Source organism: Protomyctophum bolini (genome assembly GCF_963924005.1).
Source record: "Protomyctophum bolini genome assembly, chromosome: 12".
NCBI lineage: Eukaryota > Metazoa > Chordata > Actinopteri > Myctophiformes > Myctophidae > Protomyctophum > Protomyctophum bolini.
The window spans coordinates 3,586,745-3,609,957 of NC_137873.1; the positions used below are offsets into that span (position 1 = coordinate 3,586,745).

At 43.1% G+C, this 23,213-nt stretch overlaps 1 protein-coding gene across 1 annotated transcript in view; it reads left to right on the forward strand.

Moving 5' to 3' along the window:
- Positions 1 to 23,213, forward strand: part of LOC308325742 (receptor activity-modifying protein 1-like) — a 179,260-nt gene that overhangs the window by 26,488 nt on the left and 129,559 nt on the right. The gene's annotated exons all lie outside the window — the stretch shown is intronic.

Below are 23,213 nucleotides of genomic sequence, written 5' to 3' on the forward strand. Positions count from 1 at the left end.
ACACACAAATCGGTGACCGCATGCCAACAAAATCCAGCAATCTGCTTTTGATGGCACTGGTTTGGTTTTGTTGCACTTGTGCAACATGGCAGAGATCGACAGAAGACAGAGAGGTGTTTTTTTTTTCTCTTTTAAGGTTTTAGACAGTTATCCAGGACTATAATCAATGTCTCTTTTAAGGTTTTAGACAGTTATCCAGGACTATAATCAATGTGTTTAGAGCCAAAATAACTCTAAATATACTAAATAAACCTTAAAGTACCACAACAAGATCTATTAGTCAAATCTTTGACTTCCATTCCAGATCTACAAGTTCACAAACGATGCCTCATGCTGCGACTAAGTGGGTGTCTAAAAATACTGAAGATGAATCCAACACAACACTATCGTGGACACCAAAACAGAGTGGGCACTAGGGAAAGGAGGGCAGACTGGGCACCAGGGAAAGCTAGGCACCAAAACAGAGTGGGCAAGCTATCTATGAAATCTATTGAAAAGTTTAATCTGCAACAAAACTTTATATGGGGTCCCTGGCTCCTGCTTCATGAGAAACCATACGTTTGCATTGCCAAAGCAAAAGTGTAACGAGACACTCAAGATAAAACAATGCATGTAGAAATAAATATTGAATATAAATAGGAATTAAATAAAGGTGTAAACAGATTTTGAGTATATCTATAAAAATCTCAAGGCATTGAACCCCTACCATGAAATGTTCTATGAGCAGGGCCTGGCTGTAAACAAGTTCTTGAGCTTAGTTCAGTTACCCTGCAGGGTAAACATAGTACCTTTCCTTTCCTTACCATTGACTCATATTCACCCCCATCCTGCCTACCAACCATTGACTCATATTCACCCACAGCCTGCCTACCAACCATTGACTCATATTCACCCCCAGCCTGCCTGCCAACCAACCATTGACTCATATTCACCCCCAGCCTGCCTACCAACCATTGACTCATATTCACCCCCAGCCTGCCAACCATTGACTCATATTCACCCCCAGCTGCCTACCAACCATTGACTCATATTCACCCCCAGCCTGCCTACCAACCATTGACTCATATTCACCCTGCCTACCAACCATTGACTCATATTCACCCCCAGCCTGCCTACCAACCATTGACTCATATTCACCCCCAGCCTGCCTACCAACCATTGACTCATATTCACCCCCAGCCTGCCTACCAACCATTGACTCATATTCACCCCCAGCCTGCCTACCAACCATTGACTCATATTCACCCTGCCTACCAACCATTGACTCATATTCACCCTGCCTACCAACCATTGACTCATATTCACCCCCAGCCTGCCTACCAACCATTGACTCATATTCACCCCCAGCCTGCCTACCAACCATTGAAACATTCCAATAGAAACAGTGAACATGGACACAGTACTATTCTACTCACTGGAGAGCCTTCAGTCCAGAGAACTGCTGCAGTGCTGGACCGTTTAGGACGTTGAAACGCAGGTCCAGTTCTTGGAGATGGAGGGATGGATGAGAACGTAGAGCTGAGGCCAGAACTTCACAGCATCTCTCCGACAGCCAGCAGTTCATCAGTCTAGATAAAGAATCAAACATCAGATATTACATTATGCCTGGATAGAGAAGCATCATAATTACATTATGCCTATGGGTAGAGAAGATAGCCATCTATTAATGCAGTGTTTTCTGTTCTGCCAGGGCACCCTAACCCTTTCATAGTAAAAAACATTAAATAAACAAGGAAAATAAAAAGATTTGAAGTTTCTAGGTGAAAGTATGAAACATAAATTATGCAAATATTGCGTGGGTGCGTGCGTGCGTGTCCGTCTGTATACAGTTAATCTCCGGCACTGTTAACCCGGTCGATGCCACATTTTGCACACACTCCCTGGATGCCAACGATGAACCTCTGTCCCAAAATGTCCGGAAATCGTTACACACTATCTCTATAGTCATGTGTTAAAGACGAATCTGTCCGATATTTCATATTCCATCCTAATTGGCTAACATTGACTTTCAAAGTTTGCAGGATTGGCCCATTTTCAACGAAACGTGCAATTTACGTGAAATCTTTCACATACGTTCCTCATAGGCTGAGGAATATATCCCACTCTTGGCCTGTTATAGCGCCACCAACAGGTGGAATTTAGCAAAACACATTTTTGGAACAAAATGCCTCAAATCATCCAATTGCCATCAAAGGCATGAGAAGAAATGTCACCCTTTTCACATTGGCCTATTATAGCGCCACCAGGAGGCCACAACCTGACCTGGCCTGGTAGAGACCTGTGCCCCGAGGGGCACTTTATCTAGTTCAACATGCTGTCAATCATATTCACACTCTTCTAATAAGGTCTCACTACTGTATTCATAATATAACATTTACATTCTGGTAAATTAATCTGACCTGAGAATCTCCAGACAACAGTGAGGGCTCTTCAGTCCAGCACACAGCAGATCCAGTGATTTCTTGCTCAGGTCGTTGTAACTCACGTCCAGATGTTTTAAATGTGAAGGATTGGAGCTGAGAGCTGAAGCCACAACTCCAAAGTGTGCCTCACTGAGCTCACATCCAACAAGTCTGTAAATACACAATAAATACATAATCTGACATTATTTAAACAAATCATACAACAGGCATAGTTCCGACCAGACAATCTGATTGGTTGAAATAGTCTCTCTGGCTGTGCTCAAATTAGAATGACAGCTACCAGCTCAGCAGAGCCTGCTAAGCTATAGGCGCGGCTAGGCTATCAGTTTGCAAGATGGAGTTTGTTATGTATGTCAATGGAGTTAACATGACTCTAATAGACCCCAAGGTGTTTTGCATGTGTCTATGGAGTTAACATTACTCTAATAGACCCCAAGGTGTTTTGCATGTGTCTATGGAGTTAACATTACTCGAATAGACCCCCAGGTGTTGTGTATGTGTCTATGGAGTTAACATTACTCTAATAGACCTCCAGGTGTTTTGTATGTGTATCTTAAACCCCAGGGGGGGTCCAGAAGGGGAAATAAAAAATATCGGAGTTGAAACCTGAGACCTTCTAATAAATACATAATCTGACATTATTTAAACAAATCATACAACAGGCATAGTTCCGACCAGACAATCTGATTGGTTGAAATAGTCTCTCTGGCTGTGCTCAAATTAGAATGCCAGCTACCAGCTCAGCAGAGCCTGCTAAGCTATAGCGGCTAGGCTATCTGTGTGCGTACGTTCCTGCCTCCGTGTGCGTGTGTTACTAACCTTGCTTTTTTGAAGAACCTCACAGCTGGGATGAGTCTCTGTCGCCCCGCCCGGTCTGTGTTGTATTTGTCCAGGTCCAACTCTTCCAGAACCTCCTCTGACATCTGCAGCATGGAGGCCAGAGCTGAACACTGGGTCTCAGAGAGTTTCTTCCCTGAGCTGCTCTCTGACTCCAGGTACTGTTGGATCCCCTGACTTACTGACGGGTCGTTCATCTCCATCAGACATTGGAAGATGTTGATGCATCTGTCAGGAGAGAAGTCGTCATCATTCATCTTCTTCAGGTTGTTGATGACTCTCTGGATCTCCTTTCGACTGTTCTTTGTCTTACCCAGCAGGCCTCCTAACAGACTCTGGTTGGACTGCAGTGAGAGACCATGAAGGAAGCGGACAAAGAGGTCCAGGTGGCCACTCTCACTCTTCAGGGATTTTTCCATTGCTCTCTGCAGGAAGTCATCCAGGGTCATTTCTTCTTCTCCTCCCAGGAATGTCTTCAGTACCTCCATGTTCTTCTGTGTGAAACAGTGGAACAGGTAGACTGCAGCCATGAACTCCTGGATGCTCAGGTGAACAAAGCAGTAGACTGTTTCGTGGTAAGAAGCACCGTCTACTCTGAAGAATGATGTGCACATGCCTGACTTTAGCACGGCCTTGTTCACATCAAGACCACAGGCTTCCAGGTCTTTCTGGTAGAACAGGATCTGATCTTCGATCAGTTGGTTAAATGCCAACTCGCCCAGCTTCAGAATGAACGGTCCTTCTGCCTTCATGAGCTCCTCTTTTCTCTTTTTCGTCATCTTATCTGATTTACCATACTTCTTCTCCATCTGCTTCATCATAGCCATCAGGAATTCACAGTACATCTGAACGAGGGTCTCAGGGAGCTTGTCTTTCATGTTTCTGTGCTCCACAATAAAAGCAAGGATCCAACAGAAGACTGGGATTTCACACATAGTGGAGAGGATCTTTGATTTCTTGATGTGTGACATGATTAAGCTGGTCATGGAGTTGGCCTTTTTCTCATCATTGAAGATCTTCATGAACCTCTTCTTGAAGTACTCCCTCTTCTGGTCATCTGTGATGAACCCTCTTATTTCTGTCATCCTGTCAACAAGGTCCTCAGGGATCTGATCCACTGCTGCAGGCCGTGAGGTGATCCAGATGCGAGCGGAGGGAAGCAGTTCACGCTTGATCAGGTTTACAATCAGCTCCTCGACCGGCAGGGATTCCTCAACATTCGTGATGATGGAATCTTTCTCGAAATCCAACTGAAGCCTGTTTTCATCTAGCCCATCAATCATGAACATGACTTTGCAGGGACATGTTTTGTAGTTGTTTGACTCCTGCACTATTCTGAAGATGTCATTCAGTGCTTCTTCCGTAATCCCTCTGGTTTCCTTGACACATTCGTGAAGTAGCTTCGCCAGAGAAAAGCTTTCTCCCTCGTGAAGATTTAACTGGCGGAACGTCAATGGGAACACGAGATGGGGGTCTCGGGGGAAACGGTCCATGGTCCAGTCGTGAATAAATTTGTGTAAGAGGAAGGATTTTCCAATTCCTGCGACACCAACAGTGAGCACTACACTTTCATTTATTCCAGAATTATACAATTCCTTGAGTTGGATTGGTTCGTCAAGTCCTGCCCTGTTCATCTCCATCTGTCTGACCTCATGATACCTATGCATGCTTGTGAAGCTGGTGTTTATGTTGTAGATCGGGACACAGACGTCGTCAAACTTCATCTTGGACTCATTGTCCAATTTTACACATAGATATGTGTCTTTCATCTTGTTCTTGTAGCCAGTAATGGAACCTGCTATTTTCACCAACAGATCTGTAATGAACAAAGCAATTCTTAAACAGCTTCAGGAGAAAGAGATCTGCCAGATCAAGCTCTACAAAACAATATAACATATACCCAGAGTTGGGTGTAACGAGTAACGGAAAATATCGTTACTGTAACGACACTACTTTGGTCGGTAGCGAGTAATATAACGACACTACTCCTCCAAAATTGATAATCACACTACAGTTACTGGTCGCTTTAGCGCTGCCGTTACTCGCTACTTGCGTCATGTGGCTGCTTTCAGCAGTGTTGCTTTAGAGAATAATGCACACAACGGAGATGAGTTGAACATGAACACTGCGCTGGCAACGCAGTACGCAGTACGGACTAGAACATGTCAAACCGGTGTCAGATCATCAGCAGCACAGCATTTTTCGTTACTGTCGTGGACTCGTAGGGTGGCCAGACGTCCGGTTTTAGACCCACCTTTCCTCCTCCCAACTCAACCTCTGGCCGGACACATCATTGTCCGTTTTTTTGTGATATAGCCTACAGTGCTTGTGTCATAACTGTCATTTAAGTCGTCTCTGTATTAAAATCTCCGTAGCACTTTTCCGCTGCACAGAAAGCTCCCAGTCTCCCCACTGTCACAGAGACAGAGCAGGCGTTGGGGTGTTGCCATGTCCGCTTATTACAAGCGACTTTGGGCTTGTTTTATGATAGCCCAGTCAGGCTTCTTTTGGGCTGTTTTCATAGACATGGCTGCTTGTTTCTCTTCTAAAACCTGGCAACACTTCCAATGGGAGGGTCTGTTTGTTTGTTGTAGAACGTGTGCTCTCACAATCACTAGTTAGTTAATGTAGAGATAAATAAACCAAATATGCCGAAATGAAAAACTACATTTAATGAGCAATGGAGCAGGGGACTCCACATCATAAAGAAAGGGATCCTAAAGCACTTTGAACATAATTATAGTCTACTGATTTATCTCAGTCTCATTATTTTATTTGAATATATATTGTTGGGAAAGTTAATATTTGCCAAGAACCACGTGGTACAGTGGTTTTCAACCATTTTCATATCAAGGTCCAGTATGTATTCTGCATTTTAGCCATGGACCACCATTTGATGAGATTTGGCCTCACAGACCCCAAACTAAATATTATATTGTTGTGTGGCAGTTCAGTGCAAATTATTTGACAATGCATCTCAGGCGATTTTATGGAGTAACGCAAAAGTAATGTAACGAGTAATGTAACTAGTTACTTTCTCCAGGGAGTAATAAAGTAATGTAAGGCATTACTTTTTTCAAAAGTAATATGTAATATGTAGTGCCTTACTTTTATGAGTAACGGACCCCAACTCTGCATATACCATTTCAATCAGTCAGTCAGTCAGCCAGCCAGTCAGTCAGTCAGCCAGCCAGCCAGCCAGCCAGCCAGCCAGCCAACCAGTCAGCCAGCCAGTCAGCCAACCAGTCAGCCAGTCAGTCAGCCAAACAGCCAGCCAGCCTGCCAGCCAGTCAACCAGTCAGCCAGTCAGCCAACCAGCCAGTCAGCCAGCCAGCCAGCCAACCAGTTAGCCAGTCAGTCAGCCAGCCAGACAGACAGACAACCAGACAGCCAGTCAGTCAGCCAGCCAGCCAGCTAGCCGCCAGACAGACAACCAGTCAGCCAGCCAGTCAGGGTTCTTAAAACGGTCTCAACATTAAGCTTAACATGTTTTTTATCAATGTTGTTAAACTCAGTCTGGCTGAATTAACTGGAGAGCTTCTGATTCCCAGAAGGCCTCTCTACCATTCAGATATGTCTGCCCCTGTTTCTGTATTCCACACACAGTCAGCTCACCTTCAGCTGCTCCTGCTCCTGTAGACGTTGCACTTGACATTGGTGGGTCAGCGGCTGTAGCTCCATGCTGGTCTGACACTATTGTTGTGTCAGAAAAGACAAAAGTCCAAAGTAAGAGCTTGAACAGATCTACAAGCTCACAATATTAAATATAAAAGGTTTTAAAGTTAAATCTACCCTAAGCCTGCAGTGCAGACAGCCTGTTACATGTATTTTTCAGAATGGACAAAAGTATTATAATTTTTCAATACAGAATGAGATCATATTGACACATCGGTAATATCGGTTATCAGCCATAACAGCAACATTAAATTGACCTATTTTTTCCAAAATGTTTTTTTTAAAGAATTACTTTGGACATAATATTGTAAACGTTTTCACTTATTTAATCCCAAAGGGGATTTATCTTTCTTTGATTAAAAGGATCCCTGGCCAGACAAATATGCCTTAAAACATATACTTGCCCTCTATATCTAAAAAATAAAAACACCTTAAAGCTGAGATGTGAGACAGTGATTGGTTAGAGTGGAGACATCATCATATTGGGTCCGTCTCCGCGTGTGTGTGTGTGTGTGTGTGTGTGTGTGTTAAATTAGACATTAAAGGTATATTCAGTGATTTCACTTAATTCAAATATCACTTATTTTTTTGTTTTGTTGTGATAATCCTCTCTACTATAGAGTGTGCTGACCATATAAGGAGTTCCTCCCTGTCCCCAGTTAACCCCTGGGGGTCAAAAAACCGTAGGTTTCGTTTTTGGTTCTATATCCTGATTGGATGAAAGCTTGGGTCCCAAGGCAAAAACGAAACCTAAGGTTTTTTGAGTGAAATCACTGAATATACCTTTAAGATAAACTTTTCATGCTTTCAATGAATTATGCAGTCAAACAAAGTAGACGTTACATCCACCTGGCACAACAAATACAATTAAGCGCCTTTTCTTTACTTTCTTACCTGGCAGCGCAGCAGAAGGATTCCATTCCTTGAGTTGTGGATACGTGACGAGAATCTCTGGTTTTTGGAGTAGTGTAAGGAACTGAGATGAAGTTCCCTCTCCTCTACTAATCACTGTATCAATAAGCTCAATACAAACATCTTCTGGCTGCGCTGTATGCTTCAGTTTATTATAAACTCTGTCATCAATAATTCCCTCACACTGAGCATGCTGTAGAATGAGGAGATCTGATCTGAGCCACTTGATCAGTTCCACCTTGTTGGCCACCAATATGTCCACAGAGCCCTATAGGATGAGTAGCAGGTGGTATTATTTTCAATATGCAAATTAATTGTATTAATTAACCTTATTTTGAGCTGCTATTTGCCAGTAAACCAACCTGTAGAGAATCTCCGTGAGAGGAAGCCATGGTCTTCTCTGGAGGAGGCACAGCTGTTGAACAAAGAAGAAATGTAACCTTTTCCCATTGGAAGGAGTGTAAACTCCACCTCATTGGACAGAACTCACTGGTCCTCATTCACAACGGCGTGTACGCTCATAACGTGACGTTACGCGAGCGGAGCGTAAGCGGACAGGCATTTACGTGGATTCCCACATTGCGTGGGAATTCATGGCCATCTCCGTGAACTTGACGGTGACGTTGGTTGGTCGGGAACTCTGCACATAGCTACGCCAGCTCTCATGGTATAGTGTAAAGGCCATACGCTTGCGTAGAAGGCTTTAGTCTTCATGCTGAATCAATAAAAGGTTCCCAAATCTCAGATAAAATATGTAGGCATGTGTCCCACTCCCCAACATTGGTCAGAACATAAAAAAATGATATAGCCTATATAAAAGCCAAGTATCACTTGTGTATGCCTATATATGCATGCATTCTAGAGGCAAGTTTGCCTAGAGTCCAATACAGAAACTGCCCCCGAGCCCGACACCTTTTTATTTATTTATTAGGATATTTCTAGCATGCACGATTGTGCTTCACTCTCGGCAGCAATGGGTTGTGAAAATTAATATAACGGCGCAGTGAGCCCGGCCCGGACAGAACACGGCCCGGCCCGACTGGCTTTTAGCTCTAATCAATGCATTCTATGGTTCACAGACATGCCGGTCTGACAGACAGACAGCAGTCCACATTATGGCATCAGCGCGTGCAATTCGGCCAGTCATAGTTTTAAGCCAGCTCACCTTAATTCATTATAATATGGGCTACTGTAGCTGTGTAGGCTGTAGGCTACACCCTAACCCTGTAGGCTGTAGGCTACTACATTGATCTCATCTCAACTGTAGCTGTGTAGGCTGTAGGCTACTGTAGCTGTGTAGGCTGTAGGCTGTAGGCTACTGTAGCTGTGTAGGCTGTAGGATACTACATTGATCTCATCATGAGATCAATGTTTGGTGCCAAATGTCCCGTGAATCATTTTAATATGACGACATCATGAAATGAACCTGCACTGACAAAGAGGATATAGGCTACCCGCCGTATATGGTTGACATTTTAAATAGCTATATGCCTATGTGTCCATGATCAGAACAAATCCATTTGTTCACTGTTATAATTTAAAGCTTGGGAATCCTGCAGGCTATGATGACGTATTTCGATATTTCCTGTTGCCTTATATTGTGTAGAATGGACATGGATGTTCCATCTAACCAGGCGACACCAGGCCAATCGCTTGGGAAAAATGCGGAAAGGATACACTCGGCGATCCGCACAAATGAAGTGATTACACCAGCTTCCCTGAATAACACGGGATATATCCCGATTTCATTACGCATCCGTTTGCGCATAATTTCCACTGTGGCGTTTTTCTCCTTTGTGACTGAGGACAACTGGGTCTAAATGTTGTGTAAACTCCACCTCAATGGACAGAACTCACTGAGTCTAAATGTTGTGTGTAAACTCCACATCAATGGACAGAACTCACTGGGTCTAAATGTTGTGTGTAAACTCCACATCAATGGACATAACTCACTGGGCCTGATTCATTAAAAAGAAATACGCCACCGTTACACTGTGGCGGAAACAGATATCGTATTTATCCGTCCGATCAAGCTACGTTGAGATGACGTGTTATTCAGAGAGCGGTGTGTACCACAGGTACGCAGGCGTATCGCAGGTGTATGTCATACTGAATGCAGCCGGTGCAAAGTGATCGGAAAAGCACCCGACAACCTCATCTGCATAGATCCACGCCCCATATCGCACCATAAAAGGCTTCAAGCATGACTCAGCAGACAGCAGTTTGTGTTGACTTAATGCACATTATCACCTATATGCAAAGCCATGTGACGTCATCACGTGCCTGCGTGCACAACTACACACTGTGTTCTACCTGAGCATGCGCAATAAATCTTGATTCATTCCTGACTGAAACTATATCGATGAAGCATGCGGTTCCTTGTTGATGTGACCACCATCCACTATACGCTATAGGATGGCTAATCTGCAACAGGTTATGGGCCCAGTCAAAGTGGCCAAAAGTGGTTCAGACTTTTATTTGATGGTAGCGAGGAGAATTACGAGTTATGGGAGACTCGGTTCTTAGCACACATGCAACTGCGTGGGCTGTGTGACACCATCACGGAAGAGCCTAACATCAACCAAGCCGACGCCGATGCACAGCAGCAGCGCGACGCTGATGCTAAACGCAATGCCGAAGCATATGCAGAATTAGTACAGTGTTTGGACGACAAAAGCTTGTCCCTTGTGATGCGCGACGCGAATAAAGACGGACGACATGCGTTGCAGATACTGCAAGGACACTACGCTGGAAAAGGGAAGCCACGTGTTGTGAGTCTATACTGCGAACTTTCTGCGCTCCACAAAGCAAGCAACGAGACTGTCACTGAATATATAATTCGAGCGGAGACATCGCTGAGAAGGGCCGAAGAAAATATTAGTGACGGGTTGCAGATTGCTAACGTGATTAAAGGCTTGCCCGAGTCATACAAAGCGTTTGTCGTGCACATCACCCAAACAGATGAACAGCTAACTTTCGGTGAGTTCAAGACGAAGCTGCGGAGCTTTGAGGACACCGAAAAGTTCAAGCCTGTGAGTGAAGACGAGGACAACGTTATGAGGGCAGCAGCACGTGGACGTGGGAGAGAGAAGAAACGGGACCTATCCGAGGTCGAATGCTACAGGTGCAGGAAGAAAGGACATCTCGCTCGGACCTGTCAATTCGAGCCAGCGGAGCAGAGACGGGAGGAGCGCAGGTGGGACACGCCACGTCGAGGACGTGGGAGAGGACGAGGACACGACGGAGTGAAGACAGCGCACGGGGACGCCGAGGATTGGAGCACACGGCCTGGCGGAGACCAACACCGCGGGAGTGGAGAGAATCAGCAGCAGGAGAACACATCGTTTTTCTTCAAGATGAACGATTGTGCAGAAACAAATAAGAAGGGACTTATGGTTGACTGCGGTGCCACAGCCCACATGATTAACGATTTTACCAAGTTCAAGTCTTGTGATAAAAACTTTAAACCCATGAGTCATGTGATCGAGCTGGCCGACGGAACGAAAGCCACCGGGATGGCGAAGATGAGAGGAGAGGCAGAGGTCCATTTGATCGACAGTGAAGGAAAACGAGTGAAAACACGCCTGAAGAGAGCACTGTACATTCCATCCTTCCCACAGAACATATTCTCAGTCAAAGAAGCAACAGCCAGCGGAGCAGAGGTCCACTTCAAAGAAGGTGATGACTGGATCAGACATGAGAATGGTACCAAGTTTAAAATTGATGTATACGGTAAATTGTATTATCTTAGCACAGTAGATGATGACAATATTGATGAGTGTAAAGGATGCTATGATATGCAGACATGGCACAAGATACTTGGTCATTGTAATTTTGATGATGTTGCTAAACTAGAGAATGTTGTTGAAGGGATGACAATCAAAGGAAAACGGGATAAGTCACAGTTAAACTGTGAGGTATGCACACAGGGTAAATTTACTCAACAAAGAAACAGGCATGCAGATGCCAGGGCAAAAGCCCCTCTTGAGTTAGTGCATACAGATCTAGCTGGCCCAATAGAGCCTGCAGTTAATGACGGCTACAGATATGCTATTGGATTCACTGATGATTATAGTGGGATGATATTTACATACTTTCTAAAGTCAAAAAGTGACGCTGTTAAAGCAACAGAGAAATTCATAGCAGACACTGCCCCCTATGGGAAGATTCAGACACTGCCCCCTATGGGAAGATTCGATGCCTGAGGTCGGATAATGGTGGAGAATATACAGGGCAGGAGTATCAGTCTTTGTTGTTAAAGAATGGTATAAGGCATGAGAAAAGTGCACCCTATTCCCCACATCAGAATGGGACGGCAGAACGGAGTTGGAGAACTCTTTTTGAGATGTCTAGATGTATGCTACTGGAGAGTAATGTACCCAAACAGCTGTGGACATATGCTGTGCAGACAGCAGCACAGACCCGTAATAGGTGTTATTGTAAGCGTCTAGAACAAACACCATACTGTGCATTTACTGGAAAAACACCTAACTTGTCTAATATGAGAGTTTTTGGTTCAGAATGCTATGCCTACAAGCAGGACAAAAAGAAGTTGGATTCAAGGTGTGAGAAGGGGATTTTCGTAGGATACGATAAATACAGCCCTGCATATTTGGTTTATCACCCTGAGACAAGGAAGGTAATGAAACACAGATTAGTCAAGTTCATTACAAAGAGCAGTGTGGATAGCCAAACTCAGACAGATCTTGAAATGAATAATGACAGTTATGGAGATGGTATACCCATAACACAGAGAGCAACTAACCAGAGTCAGAGACAGCTCAGTGATATTATCCAAAATGAGGCTAGTCAGTCTGAGACAAGTGAAGATATTCATGGGAGTCAGGAGGAGAGCGCACAGCGCTATCCCACTAGAGAAAGGAAAGCTCCAGGATATTTAAAGGATTATCATTGCAAAGCTACTGAAGAAGAAAATGAGGATGTAGATTACTTCTACAGGGTTGCTTATGGTGTACCAAAAACCTACACAGAGGCCATAGGCTCTAAAAAGTCAAAACGTTGGGCTGAGGCAATGCAGGAAGAGATGAACTCATTGAAGTTTGACTACACTACCAGAGAATAAACAAGCAGTGGGGAGCCATTGGGTTTATGTGGTAAAAGAAAGCCCAGAGGGGTCTGAGACTTACAAAGCCAGATATGTAGCTAAGGGCTATAGTCAAGTAGAGGGAATTGACTATAAGGAAACCTTTTCACCCACTGCTAATATGACTTCTGTACGAGCAGTGATGCAGGTTGCAGCACAGGAGGACCTCATCATACATCAGATGGATGTAAAAACTGCTTACCTCCATGCTCCAATGGACTATGAGGTTTATATGGAGCAGCCAGAAGGTTTCGAAGTCGAGTCAAAAACAGGTGAACACCTAGTCTGTAAACTGAATAAGTCATTGTATGGTTTGAAGCAATCAGGCCGCAATTGGAACAGGCTACTACATGATCATCTTACCGAAAATGATTTCAAACAAAATGATGCAGATCATTGTGTCTATAGCAGACAATCAAAAAATGGCAAAGTCATACTGATAATATGGGTGGATGATTTGCTTCTTGCAGCCAGCAACAATGATTTACTCGGTGAGGTGAAAGAAATGTTGAAAGGGAAATTTAAAATGAAAGATATGGGAAAAATAAGACACTTTCTTGGGATTGACTTCACTCAGAGTGAAGGAGAGGTCAAAATGGGTCAAAAGCGACACATTGAAAAAGTGCTACAGAAATTTGGTATGTTCAATTGCAAACCAAGGTCAACCCCATGTGAGCAAAAGCTACAGTTTGACACTGAAGGTGAAGTGACAGATGCAACAGGGTATCGAGAGGTCATAGGCAGTCTCATATACATTATGACAAGCACCAGACCTGACTTGAGTTGGGTTGTGAGTAAATTATCACAGCATCTGTCAGAGCCTAAACAGCAGCACTGGGTTGCAGCAAAGCAAGTGTTACGATATTTGAAAGGAACTATCGATCACAAGTTATGCTATAAAAAGAGAAAGGATAACCTAAAACTTTTTTTTTTTTTAATTTTTATCGCACGATTTTGTAACCCAGTTTTCTTTTCACCCAGTGCCAATTATCTAATGTGATCCTGGGCGCTACACTTCCTCTGCCAACCTGGGGGGGCAGCGGACTGACCTCATGCCTCCTTCTATGCAAGAGGAGTCCAAGCTGCTTCTTTTCACCTGACAGAGGGGAATTTTCCCGGCCGGACGTAGCGCGTGGAAGGGACACGTTATTCCGACCAGTTCCTTTCCCCTCCATCAGGTGCCCCGGCTGGCCAGGGGGAGGTAGTTTTAGAGACCAGGATTACGGCATGTTTTTGTGAGGGTATCTACCCTAGGGGACACGGGGAGAACATGCAAACTCCACACAGAAAGGCCCTATCGCCAACCCCCGCCTCGGGTATGGGCACTGATGACGCGGAGGAGGGAACACGCCGCCGGTGCCCACAGCGTCCCCAGCGGGAATCGAACCCAGGACCTTCTAGCTGTGAGGCGACAGCACTACCAACTGTGCCACCGTGCCCCCGTAACCTAAAACTTGAAGGTTACAGTGATGCTGACTGGGCAGCAGACTTACAAGATAGGCGGAGCACGACAGGCTATTGCTTTAGCTTAACTAAGAGTGGTCCAGTTATATCTTGGAAAAGTAAGAAGCAGCCCACAGTGGCTCTATCTACGTGTGAAGCCGAATATATGGCTCTGGCTGCTACCACACAAGAGAGCATGTACCTTGTACAGTTATTAAAAGAAATGGATAGAGGTAGCCAGCATACACCAGTTAAGATCTATGAGGACAACCAGGGAGCCATCGCTCTATCAAAAGACCCAGTTGGCCGTCAAAGGAGCAAGCATGTAGACATTAAATACCATTTTATTAGGTCTGCACAAGCCGATGGTAAGATCGCAATAGAATACTGTCCTACCACAGAGATGGTTGCTGATGTCTTAACCAAGCCGCTGACAAAGGCTAAGTTTGAAGGATTTATTGGGTATTTGTTTGGAGAATGATGTGAAGAGTGCCTATTTTGTTTTATTCTAGGGAACTGTGAACATGTCTTGGAGTGGGGGTGTTGACTTAATGCACATTATCACCTATATGCAAAGCCATGTGACGTCATCACGTGCCTGCGTGCACAACTACACACTGTGTTCTACCTGAGCATGCGCAATAAATCTTGATTCATTCCTGACTGAAACTATATCGATGAAGCATGCGTTTCCTTGTTGATGTGACCACCATCCACTATACGCTATAGGATGGCTAATAATGCAACAGTTTGGTCTGTCAAAAAAAGAAAAAAGGCTTTGCAGCCGCAGACTATAGCGGGCAGCGGCTTCACAAATTACAATAAAAATGATTGCTGGAAAGAAATCAAAGACGCGGTCACTGCTATGAATATAGCCCGCACTCTATTAATTTAATAATTCTACACATGTAGGAGCAGGACAGTTAGGGCTTTTATGTTATGTCGTTTTTGCACCATTGTATATTACCACTGTAGGCTACTATATATGTACAAACTGACATCAATCCATCAAAGGACACCAAATGAAATTAAAAGATTTCCAAGCTTACAACGGTGCGTGCTCCGCTGAAGCAATATAATTATAATTTATTTAATTAAGTTTGGGACCAAGGCGGGTGCTCATTCACACTTTTGCAGAGGTAAAACATATCCGATATTTAAAATATCGGATAGCTTATATGAATGAATGAATGAATGAGTTTATTTCGAACATTATTTGAAGTCAGATACATAAAATAAATAAAACACTGAAACAAAAGAGAAAATACTCTTAACAATGTCCGAAAAGGAGTAGGGTGAAGTGTAAAACTTATTAGGCCCCTACCCCCCTGGGTTTTTACCCTTATAACTTAATAGTATTTATACATTTTTAACAACTCGGTTTATCGTTGCTTAAAGGAAGACATGAAAATAGAACAAAAAAAAAAATATATATATATATATATATATGTCAATGCAAAAGTCGTCTTTTGAGAGAGAGCTAGAGAGAGAGAGAGAGGGGGAGGGGGGCATGGGCCCTCGACACTGTTTGCGCGATAAAGAACAGTAGCCTATACATTCATAACTCATAAGTGAATAATTATAGGCCTACCTCGTATAGGCCTGGGAGTGGGATCCTCTTGTCTGAAGAAATTATAATCCAGTGAGTTTATCCAGTGAGTTAAACTATTCTGTGTGTGGCATCCATGCATGTGATCAATATCAATATACATTATTATAAAGTCTGTCCGTCATGTTTGTGAAGCATTCAATAGGCCTGCCACCTACTGCAGGCAGTACTACACTAAACAATGTTGGATTCGTACAGTGCAGAATGCAGATAAGCCTATGTTCTTATTATAATTGTGAGTTTGTTTTTTAACATGCGCGAGAGCCGATCTACAAGCTCACAACGCGTTGCACTGTGAGTAGAAAGCTGTCAAGTGAGAAGCGCAATCACGCATGCTATAGTAATATCCTAATGAATAAATAAAAAGGTGTCGGGCTTGCAGGGGCAGTTTCTGTATGGGAAATGCATGCATTTAGGCATACAAGTGCACTCAGCTTTTATTATATAGGCTATCATTTATTTTGTGCTGATCGACCAATATGTTGGGGACACATGCCTACATATTTTATCTGAGATTTGAGAACAATTTATTGATTCAGCATGAAGACTAAAGCCTTCTGAATAAATCTATATGCATGTGTATGCTTCCGCAAATGTCTCCGCCACCTAAAGACGTCCCGTAGGATTTGACGGAGTTTCCGACCAACCTACGTGAGCGTCAAGTTCACGGCCATTTCCATGAATTCCAAATCAATGTGGGAAATCCACGTAAATGCCTTTCCGCTAGCTTCACGTCATGTTATCATCGTAAACGCCGTTGTGAATTTGGCCCACTGAGTCTAAATGTTGTGTAAACTCCACCTCAATGGACAGAACTCACTGGTCCTCATTCACAGAGGAGAAATACGCGTGTAAAGGTGATGCGTATTGATATCGTATTCATCCGAACGTTGAAGCTACGAATTTGCTACGAAAACACACACACACACACACACACACACACACACACACACACACACACACACACACACAGTCAGCTCACCTTCAGCTGCTCCTGCCCCTGTAGACGTTGCACTTGACATTGGTGGGTCAGCGGCTGTAGCTCCATGCTGGTCTGACACAACTATTGTTGTTACAGAAGAGACAAAAGTTCAAAGTAAGAGCTTGAACAGATCTACAAGCTCACACTATTAATATATAAGAGGTTTTAAAGTTAAATCTGACTTCCCTAAGCCTGCAGTGCAGACACCCTGTTACATGTATTTTTCAGAATGGACAAAATTATTATAATTTTTCAATACAGAATGAGATCATATCGACATCGGTAATATCGGTTAACGGCCATAACTTCAATGAATTATATCGGATGTCGATATCGGCCAAAATGTCGTACGTCCTGTGGCCTGTCCGGCCCTCATGGACTGTATGGTCCTTTAACCCATTCTGACCTGAGATCAGATTCACACGAGGTTTCCACTGGACACACACTGGTCTGATTATAACCCATTCTAACCCGAGATCAGATTAAAAAAAATGTCAGTCGTTCTTAAAACTATGATATGACTGGCCGACTTTCAAACACGCTGATGCCATTCATTAGGCTAATGTGGTCTTCTATTTTTTATATAGGGCTATATAGCCCTATTCATTTTCCAATGTGAATCGGATCGGCAGCACGCTGCTGCTGTCTGCCCCCCCCCCACACACACACACCAACCGACAGTCAACTGACTCAAGGAGCTCCGTAACAAAAAAAATTCAATAGGCCTGCCACCTACTGCAGGCAGTACTACACTAAACAATGTTGGATTCGTACAGTGCAGAATGCAGATAAGCCTATGTTCTTATTATAATTGTGAGTTTGTTTTTTAACATGCGCGAGAGCCGATCTACAAGCTCACAACGCGTTGCACTGCGAGTAGAAAGCTGTCAAGTGAGAAGCGCAATCGCGCATGCTATAGTAATATCCTAATAAATAAATAAAAAGGTGTCGGGCTTGCAGGGGCAGTTTCTGTATGGGAAATGCATGCATTTAGGCATACAAGTGCACTCAGCTTTTATTATATAGGCTATCATTTCTTTTGTGCTGATCGACCAATATGTTGGGGACACATGCCTACATATTTTATCTGAGATTTGGGAACAATTTATTGATTCAGCATGAAGACTAAAGCCTTCTGAATAAATCTATATGCATGTGTATGCTTCCGCAAATATCTCCGCCACCTAAAGACGTCCCGTAGGATTTGACGGAGTTTCCGACCAACCTACGTGAGCGTCAAGTTCACGGACATTTCCATGAATTCCAAATCAATGTGGGAAATCCACGTAAATGCCTTTCCGCTAGCTTCACGTCATGTTATCATCGTAAACGCTGTTGTGAATTTGGCCCACTGAGTCTAAATGTTGTGTAAACTCCACCTCAATGGACAGAACTCACTGGTCCTCATTCACAGAGGAGAAATACGCGTGTAAAGGTGATGCGTATTGATATCGTATTCATCCGAACGTTGAAGCTACGAATTTGCTACGAAAACACACACACACACACACACACACACACACACACACACACACACACACACACACACACACACACACACACACAGTCAGCTCACCTTCAGCTGCTCCTGCCCCTGTAGACGTTGCACTTGACATTGGTGGGTCAGCGGCTGTAGCTCCATGCTGGTCTGACACAACTATTGTTGTTACAGAAGAGACAAAAGTTCAAAGTAAGAGCTTGAACAGATCTACAAGCTCACACTATTAATATATAAGAGGTTTTAAAGTTAAATCTGACTTCCCTAAGCCTGCAGTGCAGACACCCTGTTACATGTATTTTTCAGAATGGACAAAATTATTATAATTTTTCAATACAGAATGAGATCATATCGACATCGGTAATATCGGTTAACGGCCATAACTTCAATGAATTATATCGGATGTCGATATCGGCCAAAATGTCGTACGTCCTGTGGCCTGTCCGGCCCTCATGGACTGTATGGTCCTTTAACCCATTCTGACCTGAGATCAGATTCACACGAGGTTTCCACTGGACACACACTGGTCTGATTATAACCCATTCTAACCCGAGATCAGATAAAAAAAAATGTCAGTCGTTCTTAAAACTATGATATGACTGGCCGACTTTCAAACACGCTGATGCCATTCATTAGGCTAATGTGGTCTTCTATTTTTTATATAGGGCTATATAGCCCTATTCATTTTCCAATGTGAATCGGATCGGCAGCACGCTGCTGCTGTCTGCCCCCCCCCCCCCCCCACACACACACACACCAACCGACAGTCAACTGACTCAAGGAGCTCCGTAACAAAAGAAATTCAATAGGCCTGCCACCTACTGCAGGCAGTACTACACTAAACAATGTTGGATTCGTACAGTGCAGAATGCAGATAAGCCTATGTTCTTATTATAATTGTGAGTTTGTTTTTTAACATGCGCGAGAGCCGATCTACAAGCTCACAACGCGTTGCACTGCGAGTAGAAAGCTGTCAAGTGAGAAGCGCAATCGCGCATGCTATAGTAATATCCTAATAAATAAATAAAAAGGTGTCGGGCTTGCAGGGGCAGTTTCTGTATGGGAAATGCATGCATTTAGGCATACAAGTGCACTCAGCTTTTATTATATAGGCTATCATTTATTTTGTGCTGATCGACCAATATGTTGGGGACACATGCCTACATATTTTATCTGAGATTTGGGAACAATTTATTGATTCAGCATGAAGACTAAAGCCTTCTGAATAAATCTATATGCATGTGTATGCTTCCGCAAATGTCTCCGCCACCTAAAGACGTCCCGTAGGATTTGACGGAGTTTCCGACCAACCTACGTGAGCGTCAAGTTCACGGCCATTTCCATGAATTCCAAATCAATGTGGGAAATCCACGTAAATGCCTTTCCGCTAGCTTCACGTCATGTTATCATCGTAAACGCCGTTGTGAATTTGGCCCACTGAGTCTAAATGTTGTGTAAACTCCACCTCAATGGACAGAACTCACTGGTCCTCATTCACAGAGGAGAAATACGCGTGTAAAGGTGATGCGTATTGATATCGTATTCATCCGAACGTTGAAGCTACGAATTTGCTACGAAAACACACACACACACACACACACACACAGTCAGCTCACCTTCAGCTGCTCCTGCCCCTGTAGACGTTGCACTTGACATTGGTGGGTCAGCGGCTGTAGCTCCATGCTGGTCTGACACAACTATTGTTGTTACAGAAGAGACAAAAGTTCAAAGTAAGAGCTTGAACAGATCTACAAGCTCACACTATTAATATATAAGAGGTTTTAAAGTTAAATCTGACTTCCCTAAGCCTGCAGTGCAGACACCCTGTTACATGTATTTTTCAGAATGGACAAAATTATTATAATTTTTCAATACAGAATGAGATCATATCGACATCGGTAATATCGGTTAACGGCCATAACTTCAATGAATTATATCGGATGTCGATATCGGCCAAAATGTCGTACGTCCTGTGGCCTGTCCGGCCCTCATGGACTGTATGGTCCTTTAACCCATTCTGACCTGAGATCAGATTCACACGAGGTTTCCACTGGACACACACTGGTCTGATTATAACCCATTCTAACCCGAGATCAGATAAAAAAAAATGTCAGTCGTTCTTAAAACTATGATATGACTGGCCGACTTTCAAACACGCTGATGCCATTCATTAGGCTAATGTGGTCTTCTATTTTTTATATAGGGCTATATAGCCCTATTCATTTTCCAATGTGAATCGGATCGGCAGCACGCTGCTGCTGTCTGCCCCCCCCCCCCCCCCACACACACACACACCAACCGACAGTCAACTGACTCAAGGAGCTCCGTAACAAAAGAAATTCAATAGGCCTGCCACCTACTGCAGGCAGTACTACACTAAACAATGTTGGATTCGTACAGTGCAGAATGCAGATAAGCCTATGTTCTTATTATAATTGTGAGTTTGTTTTTTAACATGCGCGAGAGCCGATCTACAAGCTCACAACGCGTTGCACTGCGAGTAGAAAGCTGTCAAGTGAGAAGCGCAATCGCGCATGCTATAGTAATATCCTAATAAATAAATAAAAAGGTGTCGGGCTTGCAGGGGCAGTTTCTGTATGGGAAATGCATGCATTTAGGCATACAAGTGCACTCAGCTTTTATTATATAGGCTATCATTTATTTTGTGCTGATCGACCAATATGTTGGGGACACATGCCTACATATTTTATCTGAGATTTGGGAACAATTTATTGATTCAGCATGAAGACTAAAGCCTTCTGAATAAATCTATATGCATGTGTATGCTTCCGCAAATTTCTCCGCCACCTAAAGACGTCCCGTAGGATTTGACAGAGTTTCCGACCAACCTACGTGAGCGTCAAGTTCACGGACATTTCCATGAATTCCAAATCAATGTGGGAAATCCACGTAAATGCCTTTCCGCTAGCTTCACGTCATGTTATCATCGTAAACGCCGTTGTGAATTTAGCCCACTGAGTCTAAATGTTGTGTAAACTCCACCTCAATGGACAGAACTCACTGGTCCTCATTCACAGAGGAGAAATACGCGTGTAAAGGTGATGCGTATTGATATCGTATTCATCCGAACGTTGAAGCTACGAATACACACACACACACACACACACACACACACACACACACACACACACACACACACACACACACAGTCAGCTCACCTTCAGCTGCTCCTGCTCCTGTAGACGTTGCTCCATGCTGGTCTGATGTCAGAAAAGACAAAAGTCCAAAGTAAGAGCTTGAACAGATCTACAAGCTCACACTATTAATATATAAGAGGTTTTAAAGTTAAATCTGACTTCCCTAAGCCTGCAGTGCAGACACCCTGTTACATGTATTTTTCAGAATGGACAAAATTATTATAATTTTTCAATACAGAATGAGATCATATCGACATCGGTAATATCGGTTAACGGCCATAACTTCAATGAATTATATCGGATGTCGATATCGGCCAAAATGTCGTACGTCCTGTGGCCTGTCCGGCCCTCATGGACTGCATGGTCCTTTAAGTATGTATTACTAGTGTTAGGCCTTACCTATATACCATTACCAATTATTGTTATTTTTTCTTCAAATGTATTTGTCTTTTTGGTATTCTTTTTTTTTTGCTGTCAATACTGCTGAAATGCAGGTGAATGTCGCAGTTCTATGTCATAATTATGGATGTGCTCTGTGTAAAGAACAAAAAACAAAAAACATCTCTGCTTTGGGGAGGGGCTTTGCATGTTGGTGGCCCAGGGGCCCTTTATATAGATCCGCCTAAATCAGTTTATAAGACATCTATTCATAGAGTCAATAATCAGTTTATAAGACATCTATTCATAGAGTCAATAATCAGTTTATAAGACATCTATTCATAGAGTCAATAATCCGTTTATAAGACATCTATTCATAGAGTCAATAATCAGTTTATAAGACATCTATTCATAGAGTCAATAATCCGTTTATAAGACATCTATTCATAGAGTCAATAATCAGTTTATAAGACATCTATTCATAGAGACATTAATCAGTTTATAAGACATCTATTCATAGAGACATTAATCAGTTCATAAGACATCTATTCATAGAGACATTAATCAGTTTATAAGACATCTATTCATAGAGACATTAATCAGTTTATAAGACATTATCAGCTCACCTTTAGCTCTGCCTGGAGCTTTATGCTGGAGATGAACATAGAAGAGAACAGATTAGATGAGACACACAAACAACTGAAGAGGCCTTTCTTTTTTTTGAGGGGCGCTGGCCCCTCCTATGTGTCCAGATTTGAGGGTTTGTGTTAACACAAACATTGTGTAAACACAAACATTGTGTAAACACAAACATTGAATGCCATTACAATTTACAATGTAGGCCTTTATCAGACGCTCTTAGTCCAGAGCGATTTACAGTAAGCAAGAACAACGGCATGGTAATACATCATACATACAATAAATAGTCATCATGAATCATACATAAGTTAGGAAGCTAACAGTGGCTGGAAAATATGTAGCCAGCCCAGAAAAAAAATCGACACTGAGGCACTCTCTGTGCTGTGGTCTGAACGTTTAAACGCATTCTAATTTAAAAAAACATACCTCAATTCAACTAACGTTTAGAATGCTATTTTGTTCCGATCCATACAGGAATTAGAAGGTTAATACTTTATGCATTTGAGTGTGGTTTTTAAGTGGTGCAACCACTTCTACAACAAGCTTGCAATGTCC